This window comes from Nelumbo nucifera, chromosome 4 (genome assembly GCF_055504915.1).
Source record: "Nelumbo nucifera cultivar China Antique chromosome 4, China Antique-T2T, whole genome shotgun sequence".
NCBI lineage: Eukaryota > Viridiplantae > Streptophyta > Magnoliopsida > Proteales > Nelumbonaceae > Nelumbo > Nelumbo nucifera.
Window position 1 is genome coordinate 34,593,843 of NC_142652.1, and position 14,590 is coordinate 34,608,432.

The following is a 14,590-nucleotide window of genomic DNA, read 5'->3' on the forward strand; positions in this document are numbered from 1 at the left end:
ACGAAGACATGATGTGGCAGTGACATGGACTTCCTATAATGGGTACCAGTGCTGAAAACAGATATGGAGTAATGGTATTGATGGTGCGCGATCCGGTCACACCTAGCTGGCGGGTGCGTGGCTCCTGAGTGGTACCTGAGATGGAGAAGATGAGGAATCCCCAGGAGGCTTACCCGGCGGGAACACTCTGACGCTTAAGTTAGAGCTCTGTGAAAGAAGCAAAGAGAGTAAAGGATGCTAAGAGTGCAGATAGCGCGAGTATCAGAAATTACCTGCCCTTTGGGATTGGGACTACTTATAACAGAACTCTGCCAAATCAGGCTCACCTGCCTCTGTCAGGGCAAGTATAACCGCCACTGTTGTCTTGTCGCAGCCGTTAAAGCCAGGGCTGAGGTGGCACGTACGGGGCCGTCGCTGCAGGGTACGTACTTGTCAGATGTAGGACATCTTCCAAAAGTGGCGGGCACAACACTGTCTAACAAAAGACGTGATCGCAGTCTCCAGGTTTGTCAGGCACAGTTGTTAAGCAGGAGATCTTCCTGTGATATGCCGAACCGCTCTTCTGTGAGCTACCCTGCACCAAGCTATCCTGCAAGTGGCGAGCTGCCTGCGGCGAGCTAAACCGAGCCGCCTGTGTCAAGCTACACCAGTGGCACTGACCTGAAGTGTCTTTACCCCGGGGTGACTAAAGGCGGATCGGGGCGTTCCTTTTTTGGGAGTGACCTAGAACACACGGGGAGGAGCTCGGCCATTAGGAAAAGTCAGGAGACCCCAAGCTCGGAGGCAGCTCGGAGTGCTTCAGCCTTGGGAAGAAGGTCCAAGGCAGACGACTCTCGGCGAGTAGCCTAACCCGCCGAGTTGTCGGATTAAACTCGGTGGGCCCTTCTCACCGAGTTTCGGTTACGCTTGTTGTGTTGTCATGCTGAGTCATCGCTTAGGCAAGGTCATACCCACGTGTCCCCGTGCTACGAGGTCGGGCCAAATCACCCTCCATCAATTGCCCCCCACTCCCTGTGCTGGCGGTGTTAACCTAGTGCGGGGAGTTCATGATGCGCCGGGTGGATTTGGCTTCGGTGCGATTCGCCTGGCCGGACCAGTCCGGTGTCTAGCTCAATCAAAAGAAACACGGGTCGCGTTCGGCTTACACGCGGACAACACGCGATTTGGACTTCGTGGACGCCAAAAAACACGCTAAACTAATTTCACCTCGAGGAGCCTGTAGCTGGTTTCTTTGAGAGTCGTCGGATCGTCTCAATCTCGACCGTCAATGCCCGGATACAGCGGCTGTAAATAGTGGGGGACCCTGGTCATTTTCTTCGCCACAAAGTCTTCAGCATCAGTATTGAGCTCACATCTGAGGTTCCTAGCTCGGGTCTTCTAGTTCAGTCATTTCCTCAGTTCGGTTGCGTCTTTTACAATGAGTCCCCGAGCTTCCTTTTCTTTTCTAAACTTTCTTTTCTTTCCGTGCTTTCATGTCATCTAGTGTAGACAGTCTTATAGACAAGCCCGAGGTGGGTACCTCGGCTCAGGGTGCTTCTTCTACCGCCCAGCCGTCCGAGGTACGGGTGGCTTCAAGCCATCTGGCATCCACCTCCCACCGAGGTCGGATGCCAGATCAGTTTGGCCCTTCCACTGTGACTCTAGAGAGACTTTAGGATCTCATACAGAGGTTTGACATTCCTAGGGAGTACTCTTACAACCTTCCTACCGGCGGTTTTCCATGGGAGCACGGTCTGAACAAGATCGTGGTCTTCAGGGAGCAACTGGTCGCCGGACTCCATCTCCCTCTTCACCCCCTGATTGTTGAGGTGCTGGTGCACTTCAACATTACCTAGGACCAACTCCACCCGAATTCCATACGTAATGTGGTTGGGACCATTTCCCTCTGCTTCGACCGCGCCTTCCCTATAGACTTAGATATTCTTTGTTCCATCCTGGTAATAAAGAATAGCGCTTCGGGCATTCTCCCAGGGCACAGGCGGGCCTACTACCTGTCTCCCCGCCTGGGTTTTAAATTAATGCACAAGCTCTCGAGTAAAGTCCTGGCCTAGAAGCGGGACTACTTCGTAGTTCGGAGCAGCACGGGGTGGCCTTTCCCCACTAACTGGAGGATGGCCGTTCAAGACCCTGGTGTTATCCTTGATAGGAAGACCAAGAAGTCACTACGGTCGTGGGCTCAGCTCGGGATGAACTACAAGGATTTCACAGCCGAGGAGAAGCTCATCCAGGCTGGCTTGAGCCTGGGTAGGTTTGTCTTTACTTTGGCTTTTTTGTTTACATACTCACTTCAGAGTTACTAACGCCGAGCTTCACTGCAGGTCCCATGGAGGCAGAGAAGATAGAAAGCCAGAGGCTCTTCCACCAGATGAAGAGGAAGAAACGCGTAGCCAAGAAGGCGCGCGTCGAGTCTCCGTAGACTCCTACCGAGGCCCAGCCACCACAGGTCCCAGCTCTGGAGCCCGAGCTCCCCAACACTCCCCCCGTGATCGACTTGGAGGGAGACATGGCGCCTCAGGGGCCCGAGGTGGCGGCAGAGCCCACCCCTAATCCTGTCGAGACTGCTGTCGGGGATGCCACTGAAGCTACCGCTGAGACCTGCCCTGTAGAGGCTACAACCGAAGCTCGTCCTGTTGGTGTCGCCGCTGAAGCTTCCGAGGAGTCCACCCATGCGGCAGAGATGTCGGTATCCAGCTCGGGGAATCAGGAGGGTCAAAGCATTCTGAACCTCCAGTGCAACCTTCAGAAGAGTAAGGAGGCTGCGTACCCGGAGGAGGTCACAGAATGGGCTGATCTCACTCCTAGTCAGCTCGGTGCCCGAGCTGCTTCTCATACTATGGTGGTGAGTTCCTTGCGAAGGATTCTCTTTCTTTCTCTCTCCCTCTTTTTTTTTGACTTGTCTCCTTTTTGTAGGTGAACTCAGCCGTGCGTGCCTTGATCCTTCAATCTGATCGACACCTGAAATGAGCTTTGGCAGCTAAGGAGTCATCCCGCACAGCCCACACCGAACTGAGGGCGGCTCGTGGTCAGATCCACCGCCTACAGAGTGATGCCTCAGCTCAAAAGAGCTTCATCGAGGTACTGCTGGCGGAGAAGAGTGAGCTGGCCCAAGACAAGGACAGATTGAGGGCCGAGGTGAACGGGTTCAAGGCTGGCCAAGAGGCCTTGAGGCTCGAGGTGGACAACCTCAAGGCAAACCGGGATGCTCTAAAGCTCGAGGTGCAGGGCCACAAGGAAGCGAAAGGGAAGTTGGAGCACGAGGTGGAGTACCTCATAGGCGACATCAAAGAGAAGACCGAGATCTTCGAAGATGCCCTCAAGGAGACAAAGGTCCAGGCCGTCATTGACTATGTCAAGTCTCCAAGGTTTGACAGCATGATGACCGAGGTCTATTGTAAGGGCTTCAAGCTCAGTCGGTGGCTAATCAGGCATACCTACCACGGTCTAGATACGAGTGCCATCACCACTTCGCGGATCACTGATGACATGATGCGTCAGTCAGCGGATGATCCAAACTCTGAGGATGAAAGCGCCGATGATGATGCGGAGGCCACCGATCCGGTTGATGCCCCTGAAGTGGTTCCGAGCAAAGGCGGTGAGCCTCCAAAGTAGTTCAGTCCCTGTACCTTGAGCCTGCGAGCTCGGTTTTTGTTTCCTTCTTCAATCCTTGTAAAGAATTTTGTAGAATTAATGAAAGTACATGTTTCGTACGGTTTTCCATTGCTGTTCTCTGGACTGTATACATCTTTTACAAGTAGACTTCATACGTCAGGGTGGACACAATGTGCCCGACCTGTCTACTCGGCTGATATTCGCTCTTGGCATATGCCGAGATGGGCTATGTATCGCCCGGTGTTCGCTCAACCAAAATGATGTGGTTAAGTCGTATGCGGCGCTGAGGTCTCTTACTAGCTCGGCTTCTTGGCTCTTAAGCCAGGTAGGGGTGACTTATAGTCTATCCACCCGTGCCGAAGGGGCGGCTAGTCTTCATGTGTTGCCAAGGTTCATGTTAGCTTGGCGTTTCGGTCTTTGGGCTCTGAGTGACCCATGGTCTGTTCAGCGGCTACAGGTAATACTGCCTTAGATTGACAATATTCCATGCCCGAGGTACTCGTTTCCCTTCAAGGGTTTCGAGCTTGTATGTTCCCTCCCCGAGCACTCGCTTCACTCGGTAAGGTCCTTCCCAATTAGGCCCGAGCTTGCCAACGCCGGGCTCAGGTACCATAACTTTACGAAGGACCAGGTCACCGACGCGGAGGTTCCGCTTCTTGACTCTGGTGTTATAGTACTAAGCTACTCTTTGCTGGTAAGCTGCGGTCCTGATGTACACGAGGTCCCTTACTTCATTGTGGAGATCGAAGTTGGTACGTAGCTCATGTTCATTTGTCATGTCATTGTATGCTTCCAGTCGCAGCGTAGGTACTTCGATCTCTGCCGGGATAACTGCTTCGGTGTCGTACGTGAGGTTGAAGGGAGTCTCTCTTGTGGCGGTTTTCTCCGTGGTTCGGTAAGCCCATAGAACACTGGGTAGTTCGTCTGCCCATAATCCTTTAGCTCGGTCCAAATGTGCCTTCAGTCCGCGAAGGATGGCTCTGTTCATGACTTCTGCTTGACCGTTTGCTTGAGGGTGTGCGACTGAAGTGAAATTCTATCGGATCCCCATGTCTTGGCACCAATTCTGGAATTTGATGTCCTTGAACTGCTTGCCATTGTCAGAAACTAGTACTCGGGGTAACCCGAAGCGGCACACAATGTTCTTCCAAAAGAAGTTATGGATGTTCCGGGCTGTGATGGTTACGAGGGGTTCAGCTTCTACCCACTTGGTGAAGTAATCCACTGCTACTACTAAGAACTTCCTCTGGCCTGTCGCTGGCGGAAACGGTTCAAGTGTGTCGATGCCCCATTGTGCGAAAGGCCACAGGTTGGTGAGATACTTGAGGTCGGCAACGGGCTGATGGTGGACATTGGCATGCTTCTAGCATTTGTCACATTTTCTGACGAGCTCGATGGTGTCTACTTTCATTGTTGGCCAATAGTACCCCTGTCGTAGTGCTTTTTGGGCGAGGGCCCTGCCCCCCAAGTGTCCACCGCACAGGCCTTCATGAATGTCGCGGAGTACGAGCTCGGCTTCGGTAGGTCGCAAGCAGCGTAGGTAGGAGAGCGTGTAGGATCTTCGGTACAGCCTTTCGTCTATTATGATGTATTTGGCTGCTTGGCGCTCAACCCTTCTGGCCTCATTGCGATCTACAGGGAGGGTCCCGTGCAGCAAGAAGCTCGCGAGTGGGTCAATCCAGCTCGGCTCTTCTTGAACGACGGGAACGACCTCCTCTGGCCCCCAAGAATGCTAGGTCGAAGCAGGTCCTCTATGTACACGGTTCTCATGGTGATATCGCTGGTGCTGGCCAACCAGGACAGAGCGTCCGGCTCAGCGTTCTCCGACCTCGGGATTTGCCTGATGAAGTGTGATTGGAAGTTGAGCAGAGCCTCTCTTACTTTGGCTAAGTAGGCAATCATGGTTGTTTCGCGAGCTTCGTAATCTCCTGTGACTTGGTTGACCACGAGCTGGGAATCGCTGCAGATGATGATATGCTTGGCTTTTACTTCTCTGGCTAAAGCTAGTCCAGCTATCAACGCTCCGTACTCCGCTTCGTTGTTGGATGCCACGAACTCGAAGCATAGTGCGTACTCCAATTTTGTGCCACTTGGGACGTGCAGAACTATTCCGGCTCCGCTGCCCTGCTGGTTCGAGGAGCCATCTACGTGAAGGATCCAGGGCTCCTCATCCCAGTTCGTGCTTGGCCTAACTAGGAGAGATGTCATGCTGGATACAGTCTCACGGGGCTCGGACTCAACTGGCTTGGGAGCTCCAGGCTTACCCGAACTGGGGGCCTCGTGCTCAATCGACCTGGGGACTTCGGAGCTAAAAGTGCACTCCGCAATGAAATCTGCTAAGGCTTGGGCCTTAATAGCAGTTCGCGGCTTGTATTGGAGGTCGTACTCACTGAGCTCAACGGCCCACTTCGTTAGTCGACCAGAGACCTTGGGCTTAAGTAAGACTTGTCTCCAAGGTTTGTCGGTGAGGACGATAACAGTATGAGCTTGGAAGTATGGGCAGAGCTTTTGAGCTGCGATGACCAGCGCGTAGGCTAGCTTCTCTATCTCTGGATATCTCGCCTCTACTCCTTGCAACACTTTACTAACGTAGTAGATGGGTCATTGGACCCGATCTACTTCCATTATCAGTACCGAGTTGACCACTTTGTCACTTGCCGAGAGGTACAGCTCTAAAACATCGCCCTCTTCGGGCCGGGTTAAGATGGGTACACTAGCGAGATATTTCTTGAGCTCGTCAAACACGAGCTGGCAGTCTTGGGTCCACTCAAACCCTTTCCTTTTAATTGCCTTAAAGAAAGATAGGCAGCGGTCTGTCGACTTGGACATGAAGCGGCTCAGGGCGGCTATGCGGCCATTCAACCTTTGAACCTCCTTCAATTTAAGGGGTGATCTCATATCTAGGATGGCCATAACTTTATCCGGGTTGGCCTCAATGCCATGCCGGTTGACGATATACCTAGGAATTTACCTGAGGTAACATCGAAGACACACTTGTTTGGATTTAATTTCATGTTAAATTGTCGCAAAATTTGAAAGACAGAATGTAAGTCTTGTATTAATTCATGTGAGAATTGGGTTTTGATGACCATGTCGTCTACATACTCTATTTTCTTGCCAATTAATGGCTCAAATAGTTTATTTACAAGCCTTTGAAAAGTTGCCCCAGCATTTTTCAATTCGAAGGGCATAACCTTGTAACAATACATACCAAACTCTATTATGAAGGCAATTTTTTCTTCGTCTACCAGGTCCATCCTGATCTGGTTATAGACCGAATAGGCATCTAAGAAACTGAGCAACTCGTGCCCCGAGGTTGCGTCCACTAGGCGGTCGATTCTGGGGAGGGGGAACCTGGAGTTGTTCCTTGGTGACGTCCATCTCCATGCTGCATCTGGCGTTGCTTGAAGAAGCCATGGATGCTAAGTCTTAAGAGGTAGTTGCAGAAACTAAGGGGAGGCTTTTGAAGTCGTTCCCATAGACGGCGCCAAATGATGGTGCGCGATCCGGTCACTCCTAGCTGGTGGGTGCGTGGCTCCTGAGTGGTACCTGAGATGGAGAAGATGAGGAATCCCCAAGAGGCTTGCCCCGCGGGAACACTCCGACGCTTAAGTTGGAGCTATGTGAAAGAAGCAAGAGAGTAAAGGATGCTAAGAGTGCAGATAGCGCGAGTATCAGAAATTACCTACCCTTTGGGATTGGAACTACTTATAACAAAACTCTGCCAAATCTGGCTCACCTGCCTCTGTCAGGGCAGGTATAACCGCCACTATTGTCTTGCCGCAGCTGTTACAGCCAGGGCTGAGGTGGCACGTGCGGGGCCGTCGCTGCAGGGTACGTACTTGTCAGATGTAGGACATCTTCTAGAAGTGGCGGGCACGACACTGTCTGACAAAAGACGTGATCGCAGTCTCCAGGTTTGTCGGGCATAGTTGTCAGGCAGGAGATCTTCTTGTGATATGCTGAACCGCTCTGCACCGAGCTACCCTGCAAGTGGCGAGCTGCCTGCGGCGAGCTACACCGAGCCGCCTGTGCCGAGCTACACCAGTGGCACTGACCCGAAGTATCTTTACCCCGGGGTGACTAGAGGCGGATCGGGGCGTTCCTTTTTTGGGAGTGACCTAGAACCCACGGGGAGGAGCTCGGCCATTAGGAAAAGTCAGGAGGCCCTGAGCTTGGAGGCAGCTCGGAGTGCTTCAGCCTTGGGAAGAAGGTGCAAGGTAGACGACTCTCGGCGAGTAGCCTAACCCGTCGAGTTGCCGGATTAAACTCGGTGAGCCCTTCTCACCGAGTTTCGGTTATGCTTGATGTGTTGTCACGCTGAATCATCGCTTAGGCAAGGTCATACCCACGTGTCACCGTGCAACGAGGTCGGGCCAAATCACCCTCTATCAGGTACCAAACAAAAGGTGTTGTTATTCCCCCAGCAAATGTCCTACCTGGCAGCAACATTTCCAAACAAAAATAAAATATTTTCTCAAAAAAAAAGATGGTGATTTCAATCCACTTAGAAAATGGTGTTGTATATGTAGCATCAATGCCAAACATGTACTTTTAATTCTCGAATTCTATCTCATTTTTCTAAATGGCAACCAACTTAAAAGTGAAGAATTTGTGAGAGAGGCTGTTAGATTGGTCATGTTGTTTGAGATTAATCACATTTATTGGACTGTTAAAAACCAAAGTAACTTGAAACGTTTAGAGGCATCAAGGTCTTTGATGGGTGAACCTTTATTGACCCAAAGAACACTTATAAATAGGGACAGTCACAGTCACCACTCGACGAAACTGCCATCTTTTACATTTAATTTGTTTCCCATCCTCATGGAGGCTTATTAGAATCGAGTGGAGACTCGTCTGAAAAACCAACACGAGCAGAGGCAGAGATTGCAAGTTTAGAATAGGCCAGATGAAAAGTATGATTTTTATTATTAATATATTTAAATAAATATATATATATATATATATATATATTTAACATTATCTTTAGGGATGATTTCCATTTAAATATAGAGAATTAGATCGGTTTTACTGTAGAAGAGTCTCCTGTAGCACAAATCACCAGTTCCCAACATAGTGTTGTTAAGGGTCTTGAGAAGAAAACACACGAAATTATTTTAGCCTCTACTTGATATTAGTACAAAAACCTTGTTCCAGAAGATTCCATTATATTATGATTTATATATAAAAGCTTTCCAAAATATTTTAGACCATATATATTTCACATGGTCTAAAGGGCCAGTCTCGAGTGGGGCCATCTACCCTGGCCACCCTCAGATATATATTTAAGTTATTAATTCCAGGCACAAAATTCTTATTTGATTTATTCATTCCTTTGATTTATGCATGTGTTCATTATATTATTGAAGTTGTTTGAGCTATTTTGTAATGCAATGATTTTCTTCATTAAAAAAAAAAAATGTCATTATAGGAAGTTTCACCTGCTATAGTCACTTGTAGGAAGGGCGAGGGTCGTTGTTCTGTATATTTAATTCATTTGATGAGTGGAAAAAAATGGGAAATTCAATAATCCACCTCACCCCAGGTAGAAATTTCAACTCTGTTTATTATCAAACACCTTAAATATATAGAGAGTACAATGATTTGATTGAAGAACTCACCATTAAATTTGATGGGATAGAGAGTGAGACATTGTATATATTAATACTTTGCATAGCTTTTTTTTTTCTAAAAATTCTTCAGATTTCCATGGAGTTTCCATCCTCCCCTCCTATTGTTACATCTACGGACACAACTCATAAAATCATTTAAGACCTCATACTGCTCTTCGATTCTTAACAGCGAAGGAAGATCCATCAAATGATCAAATTAAGCAACGAGAACTCACAATCACACAATGGTTAGAAATTAAAATAATGCAAGGGAGCACGGCAAAACAATGCATATATCTCCCAAACTGCACCTAATTAATCACTAGGACTTACATATCCACAACTGAACCAGGTGTAGTGAATGAGGAATCCAATTAATAAAACAAGAAAAGGATACGTCTGGGTTAGATCTGCAGAACCCTGACTTTGAAACGTTAAAAAAATGGAAGAGCGAACCGCTGTCAATGGTGATGCTTAGGTTCATCAGTTATGTTGAAGTCAGAGAGATCAAGATATTGCAGTTTTGATTCAACCTGTAAGGGTTAATCAAATCTTTGAAGATTCAACCTCTGAACAGTACTGAATACTATGGTTTATAATTAAAGACAAAGAGACTGAATCAGCATTCAATCTCTTCCGCCGGCCGGCCGGTGAGACTGTGAACTGTATGTATATGGTTGGTGGATGGTGGTGGAAGAGCGCTCAATCTCAGATGTGATGGTTTTGATGATGTAGACGGTGGAAGAAAGGGTTTCAAACGAATAGGTTGACAATATGAATGCCATTGGGGTATAGAAAATTTTAAATTTTTTAAACACAAATGAGAAAAGCTAAAAGGAAAAAGCAAAAAAAAAAAAAAAAAAAAAGAGCTCCGGTCTGTGTTTTGGAGTCATTTATTAAAACACCCCCGTAAAATTTGCAATTCATTTATTTAATTGACCTTTCATCAGATGATAATGATGATGGTGGAAAATAAAAATGATTTTGATGTTTATTTGAATGAATTTAATTAAAAGAAAATAAATTCAGAAATACCATTTTTGCTCTAATAAGGCACAAACTACCACTCTATTTTGTCAATTTTGTTTTTTATACAAAGAAAGTATAGAATCTACATCAAATAAGTACAATATAGGAAGCACATTCAATGAATACTTTATAAATATTCTTATAATGATTAAAAGTTGTCTTTGATCATTTTCAAGGGTAGGTTGGGGGCATTTCAAGTGATAGGTGTTAAAAAAAATTGAAAATGCTCATTTAACGTGCTTACAATAACATGGATAAGTTTTACCGGTTAAGTGCATCCATGAAATTATAGGGAATGTTCTTGTAAATGACCCTTCTTTTTACTTTTTCCGTTTAATAAATTGGTTGTAAGTTGTAACATCCGATTACCAAACACCCCAAATGAGATTTATCTTATTTTTCCGTAACTATCGAAAGGAGAAAAATTGGATTTGCTCCTTACAGCATGTTGCAGATTGGGAATATCTCTCATGAATGACGAACAATAAACAAGTACAGGAGATATTCCCAAAGTGCCTATAAGGACCAAATCCAGATTGGGGAAGTTACACCCCCTTATTTATTTTTAGGGTAAATTACAAAGACCCCCTTGTATTATGTGGTCAGTGACAAATACCCCTGAATTTTCATTTGCGACAAAAACCCCCCTGAACTTCCACTTTGCAACAAATACCTCTGACTGTTAAGTGGAATGAGATAATACATTAAATTACCAAAATGTCCATTTAAACTTTCCTTATTTTTTTCTTGCATTTTATCTTAAACCTAATTGACAAAAAATACATCCATTTTCTCCAAACAAAACTATCTAAAATAATAAGAATCAATTCATTGGCAGGGAAAATAAAGTTTTTTTTTTTAATTCTCAATTCATTGGCAGGGAAAATAAAGTTTTTTTTTTTTAATTCTCAATTCATTTCAGTCACATGAATGTCTCTCTTCATCTTAAAATGTAAAAGCTATCCTCTCCTTTCTCCAATAATTCAAAAAAAAACAAATAAAACCATAAATCTATATCTATTAGAAAGAAGTATCTAACATTTCGTTTGAATATTGAATCTAGCCAAAAATCTACAAATATCTACTGGAAGAACCAAGAGGGCTTCAATATTGTATTTAGAAAATTATTCAAATAAATAAGAAAAGGACAATTTAGAGATATAAAAAATTTAAATAGCTGAATGAGACTTTTTTTCCGAAATTAACTGATGAAACTCTAACGAAAGGGGTTATTTGTCGCAAATGAAAATTTATGGAGTATTTATCATTAACCCCATAGTACAGGGGGTCGTTGTAATTTATCCTTAATTTTATATTAATTTTCAACTTGTTGAAGGACAAACAGACCATCTACCAAGATGGACCATGTGACACCTGACCAGGTAAACCTGGGTCCTAGCCTAGCATCAAGTATTGATGAAATGGACATCATAACACATTTTCTACCACGTTTTCAATGCAGGAAATTATTAATAATAAAAGAAGAACAATAGTTAGCATTAAAGGAGTAGATAGTAATTAACCAGCCATTGTCCCCCAACTATCATGATATATTCTAGGCTTTACCAAGTCAAAATGGAACAACATTTCAAAGGGAAACTATATATTAATTACATTACTTCTTTTATTTGAAGTTGCTGAAGTTTGTAAATGTATAAAGATGAATAGTTAGTTTGTCAATGAATTATAACTACACTACTCCCTCCATTGTTTTAAGTGCTCAACCAAAAAATCGGTTTCTTAGTAAAAAAAATGAAAGAATTTGCTTCACCTGAAACTTTTGCGTTTATTCTTCGCCTAAAATGGACCAATACAGGTAGGCCTATTTATGGGCCGAGTCAGGCTGGGTTTCCACTCTTCATTAACAGATTTTTTAAGGCCCGATCTTAAGTCTAGTTTGACCATCGGGCCTACAACTTGGGCCCGAGCCCGGCCCTCATAAAAAGCCTGAACCCGGGCCTGGGCCTGAGCTCGAAGTCTAAAGCTCAACTTATTGTCGCTGCTGTTGCTGAAGCGGCTGAACAAAGAGAGAGAGAGAGAGAGAGAGAGAGAAATAAAAAATGTATATATTAAAATATTAATATATATTATAATAAATATTATATAAAGTAGTCGGGCCAGGCTTTTTTGATAAATCCTGAGCCCAGCCCGAAACACAATCGGGCTTGGTGTCTTGGGCCCGAGGTCAGGCCCGCGGGCCTAACTACATGTCCAAGCCTGACCAGGGTGCGGGCCGAGTCAGGCCGGGCCGTTGGGCTACTCGGCCCATGAATAGGTCTAAACACAAGACCCCTTTTCCATATAATTTTATTTTCTCTCGTTGTATCTACCCTATATTCAAGATATATGACCATGTTGACTTTTCTTTAAAAACTATTTATAATTTAGTATTTTATCTCTAACTAAACTTTCTTGGCTTGTGTTTGGATAAATTTGCTTTTTAGTTTTGGCATTGGAAAACAAAGCTTAATCAAAATGTAGTTTTAGCCATAGGCAGAGCTGAGCAATTGAACCCACTTCTAAAATCTCCAAGACTGTGTTTGGTTTAAAAGAAAAGATAGGAAAAGGAAGGGAAAAATAAGAAATCTATAAATTATTCACAATTTATGTTAGATTTAAATTCTTTTTCTTTTTCAAAATTGATTCCACTCAAATAAAAATTGTGGGGTCAATTCGAAATACACAAGGATTTGACCCACTAAAAGTAAAGCTGTCAAACTCGATTAAAAACATAGGATACCTCTGTGAAAAAAATATTATTAATCATTGCAATAAAATAAACAATTTGATTAAAATGTTAAAACAAAGTTGGCTTTGGCGGGAATGAAAAAAAAAATCTGAAATCTGTAATATACACAACAGAGACTAGATAGAGAGAAAGAGAACAAGAAAAAGTTTTAAAAAAGTAGTAAAAGGTATGGTTAATAATAAATTTGACAAATCTAAACTTATGTTATCTATTTCCTCTTCCTATCAAAGTTCATAGAAATTTTCTAAAAATGCTTCTATTCTCAGTTACAAATATTGACCCATTTTCAAGCAAAATTTCATTCTAACGATAGAAAAAATAAAAAAAGGAAGAAAATGCATACATCTATGTGATAATAAGACTTCTTCATATCAAGGTTTAAAATATAGATATATCCAATATGTCGATAGAGACTTAACTGTCAATATCGATAGCTTTTTTATTTTTTATAGTTTTTTTTTTTTCAAATTGAGTTCAAAGGAGACGATTCCAGAAAAATACCAGCCAATCATTCTTTTAACAATATTTTTTTGGAACCACACAATGAAAAGGAAACTATTTTGTTCATAGTTCATTTTTGAACCATAGAATGTGAGCACTGATGATATCATGAACATTGTGTCTCATCAACATTGGGCATATCGTGGAAACATTTTAATAGAGCCATCAACATTTTTTCAGGGATGGTGTCATCAACATTCATCTAATAGAGCCATACAGGTAAATGAGCCATACCATATAACTACATGGTATCCTTAATTACATCATGGAAACATTTTTCAGGGATGAAAATGATGCTGTCAAGGTTCAAAGTATTATTACGTATCGGCCAATATATATCGTTCCAGGACCCTTCCAATACACCCCTATGGAGGAGTCCTAGACCGATTCCCCTAAACCAGTTTTGAAAAAAAAAGTAAAAAAACAAGTATTGAAAAGCTTGATACGCCCCTATCGGCGTATTGTGCATATCGATATTTTGAACCTCAGATGCTGTCTAATCCAAGATGTATCGAACCGATGACATAATCAAATAAATTCCTGCCAACCGAACAAAGCCAAGGTGGAAGGAAGAAGTCATGCACCAAGGTGACTTGCAACCACAGAAAGGTTCAAAGGCCCGAGGAATTGTCCCTTAGGAAGACACTCTGATTCTCAAGTCAGTAACAAGAGTTTGAGAGCGGTTGGGATGAGATGTTGAGGGTGAGCTAGTCTGAACCAAGGAATGCATATGAGAGCAAAATGTTGAAGAGTCAAAGTCCTTTATCTTGAGGGGGAGGTGCCTTTAAATAACCAAGAATCCTTGTTCTTGTCGGATGAGGTCTGTGGGGTTGACGGGATGAAGTCGCCCACCAAGATTCTCGGGAGGTCCTACTTTCCCTGGCGAGGTGTGCCTCCTTGTCTATGTGGGACTTTGCTTCCTCGGGGTGCCTTTCCATGACGTGGCTATGATGATGTGTACTAATGTGATTCGTAGATGCTGACCACACGAAACAACACATGACAGCTTCAACCAAGGCACCACCCAAATAGAAAAAAGCTATAAAAAGTTGTATTCAAAACAAGGCCATTATGCTAGTTTCATAGCCAA